We start from the raw sequence: 4,383 nt of genomic DNA, 5'->3' as shown, positions 1-4,383 counted from the left end.
ACAGACAGGTCCAATGGATTGGATTCCCCTGTATTGTCTGGGGACTACGGCGTAGTGGCCTAGTACGTCCGTAGTCGATGTGTCGAGTGAATTGTTACAAAGATAATAATTCACTAAGTTAGAAGGAGTTCTGACATGAATGACTCACGGCCAGCTCGATATTGGGCCTAGAGGGTCACACACATATGGTAGGTCTTGCGATGAGTAGAGGTTCGGATATGAGATATCCGACGGAGCCCTTGTCTTATTGGATGCAGATCCAATACCCACTAGGGGAGGATCCATTAGGGTTTGATAGGGGACCTCTATAAATAGGAGGGATTCAGAGCCTCATAGGCTAGAGCCTTTGCTTACCTCTCTTATTCTCCTCCCCATCTCCACCTCAGAGCAGGCCTGGAGTTTTTGAGGAGCATCGTCGTAGTCCTGCTATGTGGATCACCGCTAGAGAGGAGGACGCTTAACCTCCTTCACCCTCTCCTAAAGATCTGCAAGGAAATAGGGATATACGATCTCCCTAGGTAACACAATCTACTCTATACGCAGTTTTAAGTTTCGCGGATTTTTGCGCACCAATCTTCACACGACGATGAACATCTCTTTGGGAATAGGGGATTTTGTTTTCTTGTTCTTCTACTGCGCATGTGATGTCGCCCCTAAGATTTCCCAACAATCCCTAAACTAAATTGATTTCCCCTTTGCATTACTTATTCTTGCCTCTTATTTATCTTCATAACTGTAGACTCCATGACTTCTACAAGATCCTTAAGGGACAAAGGGAAGAGGAGATTAGATGAAACCTATGACTCCCTATTTTTCGATTCTCATCAACATGCCCTTAAATTTTCAACCATAAAGTTTAGAAATGTTCATAAGAGTAAATATGTTGATTTAGAGGAATTAAGTGATGTGGAACCTATTCAATAGTTTGCTAACCTAAATATCCTCTCAATCCTTCAAATATGTGAACCTATATATCCTAGACTTATTAGATTGTTCTATAATAACTTGCATGTGGATGAACACGATAGGGTCTCCACTTATCTCTTAGGACATCATATACCCATTACGGATAGTGTAATTTGTAGTCTTATAGGAATTGTGGAGAAAGAAAGAGATTGTTATTTTAGAGGCTAATGGGATGAAGCATTAGTTGGGACCACTTATTCTGAAGCCTTAGGAACCATCTTCGGTAATCCTAATTTGTCTATTATTCTAAAAAGCTGTGAACATTTACTACCTTTCAACACCAAACTACTTCTTCACATCTTGATAAAAATTATAATTCCAAAACAATATCATCATGATGAAGTTAACTAAATGGAAATAGGAATGATGTATTGGATTATGAAAGGACATGAAAATTATTTTGGCTACCTAATATAATAAAATATGATTGAATTATCGGAAAAGGATATGATGCTTCCATATGGTGGCCTAATCACAAGACTAATCTATGCTTATGACATATTTATCTCACCTAACGAAGAAGTTATGAAACTAGATAGATTTAATGTCAAAAATAGAAACCTACTTCAAAGATTAAGGTATATATTCAGAAATTGGATATGGACTAGATTACCTAGAAGGACTGATCCCCTCCCACCTGATCTAGAACCTGAAACACCAATATTTAGGGATAATTAATCTCCTCCTACTAGTCCCTTTGAGGCAACACCTCCAGCAGAGCAAGCACCCCTCTCATCTACCGACAATATAGGGACTCGAATGGATCGATTTGAATAATGTCAAGATCGATTTGAACAATGTCAAGTTCAAATTTTAACTGAGTTGCAACAGATTCATTGTCAGCTTAATATTTTGTTTAGACATTTTGACTTGCCACCACCTGAATAGTTGTGTATGTCTTTTTGCTAATGACAAAGGAGGAGAAGTTGACGAAATCCCTCTCTTTTATTATGCTTAATTTGATGTTGTGCTTGTAATCTTATGCTTACTTTGATGTTGTAATCTTGTACTCATTTTAATAATGTTGTGATCTCTTAAATATTAAGAACTTTTGATGTTATAAAATTTTAATGTTACCATATAATGATGCAATATCATATTCTTAATATTGTAAACTTTTGAATGTTACCATGCAATATAATGATGATGTTTCATGCATTGTAAGGCTACTTTATCATGCATGAAGTACATTTAATATGGCTTGAAATGTATCATGGCATGATTACTTATAAATGTTTTATCATACTTGATTTCATATCAAAATATTATGATAAGGTATCATGAGCTTATCTTGCCACGGAATAATGAATTATCGTCTTGCTAAATTTCATATTCAAAAATCATATCATACTTGAAAATGATTATTGTTTATTATCATTAGACTTGAAAATGGATGTCATGCCTTGACACAATTTTGTTTGATAAATACATGGGATCGTATTAGTAAATCATGATAAGTATCATAATTTGCATGTTGATAAGTTTAAATGAATATGAAAAATTAGTTTGATACTTGAATTCAAAAGCTTGAATTCAAGTATGGCATATAGATAAGGGGAGTTAAGGTTAACTCCTTCACCAATTGGTTGTCATCATAAAAAAGGGGAAGATTGTTGAATCTTGGATTTTGATGAAGAAATCAATTGGTAAATTATTTGACCTAATCTATGTGCAGATATAAGTGTGCAGGATTAACTACGATAGCGGTAAGGCGTAAAGTAGATGATGGGCCAGAGTCAAAGATTCGAACGATGTTCTAGAAGTGTGTCGAGAGCTTAACGAGAGCTTGTCTGAAGATCACCCAAAGCTCGTCGGAAGATCGTCAAGAGTTCATCGGAAGATCACCGAGAGTTCATCGGGAGTTCACCGGAAGACCCGCCGAGAAGTTCGACGGAGTATCACCGAGAGAAAAATCGACATACCGGACTAATTGCTTGCCTTAATCATAGTTAGAACATTAGTTGAGTTAGGATCCGGAGGTGATCCCACTAACTCAGTTAGGGGCTAATTGGGCCCTTAACATTCCACTCAAACTGAGTGGTGGTACCATACAATATCAATCTACAAGAGGTAGTACCACCCAATAATGGTGGTGGTACCACCAGTATCCCGAAATATAGGGATATGACACTTTTGACTCTAATTTTGAAGTTATTAGGGCCTATAAATACCCCACCATTTTCTGCATGAAAGGGTACAAAAATATTAACATAATCTTGAATTCTTGTAGTGTTAAAATGTTGTACAAGTGAGAAAGAGTCCTCCCCTCCCTCTCTTAAATTTGTAACCATCCAGGAAAGAGGAGTGAGGCTTGTAAGGGTTATCTCCTACACTCGATAAAAGGAGAAAGAGAAGTAAAAGGTGGATGGTCTTCGCCTATTGAAGGAAAGCCATTACTGGACGCCGGTAACCTCGATGGAGGAGGAATTCAAAGTGGATGTAGGTCATAATGACCGAACCACTCTAAATTCTTATTTACATTTATATTTGAGCAATTTACATTACTGCAATCTTCCTTAAACTTCTCTTACGAATGTCTTCAAGTTCAATATCTTTCTGAAACGAATTTAATTGGAACGAGTATTTACCGAAATCGATGATTTTTCCGCTGCATTAATTCACCTCCCCCTCTTAGTGCCGCTTTTGATCATAATAAAATGGTCTTTTGGTATTCATGACTTGATCTTTCATTTTTTATGATTGAAATATTAATGTAAATTTATCTTTGTGAATTATCTTTATCATAATTTAAAAATTGATGTAAATAGAAAAGAATTACAACACTATATTCTTCCCTTCTTTTTGACAATAACAAAGGGGGAGAAAGTATTGCTAGCTTGCACATTTCAATTAGAAGGAAACTTGTTATCTTGCACATTTCAATGAGAAAAACTAGCTAGCTTGCACATTTCAAGAACAAAAACTTGCTAGCTTGCACATCGTAAAGAAAAGCAAAATTACTAAGCTTGTATATTTCAAGAGAAGCAAAGAATTGCTAGCTTGAATATCTCTAAAACCTGCTAGCTTGCATGTTCTAACATGAAGTAAAACTTGCTAATTTACTATCTTGCATTCTTTTTCAAAAACTTGCTAGTTGTACTTTTCTCATTTTTATTGATGACAAAGGGGGAGAAGTTATGATGATTTGAGATTTGAATCATGCATAGATATAATGTACTTTGATATTTTGATATCATGATGATTTAAAATACTTATGATTTCGAATGATGCAAGCAATACTCATGATATTATGATGATGCATACAATGAGAAGTTATGCTCATGCATGGTAGGATGTAATGTACTTTGATATTTTGATATCATGATGATTTGAAATATTTATGATTTGGAATAAAGCATGCAATACTCATGATTTTATGATACATGCAATAATGTGAAAGTCAACGGTTATCATTTT

Source organism: Musa acuminata, chromosome BXJ2-9 (assembly GCF_036884655.1).
Source record: "Musa acuminata AAA Group cultivar baxijiao chromosome BXJ2-9, Cavendish_Baxijiao_AAA, whole genome shotgun sequence".
In the NCBI taxonomy this organism is placed as follows: domain Eukaryota; kingdom Viridiplantae; phylum Streptophyta; class Magnoliopsida; order Zingiberales; family Musaceae; genus Musa; species Musa acuminata.
Note: the sequence above shows the minus strand (reverse complement) of the source record.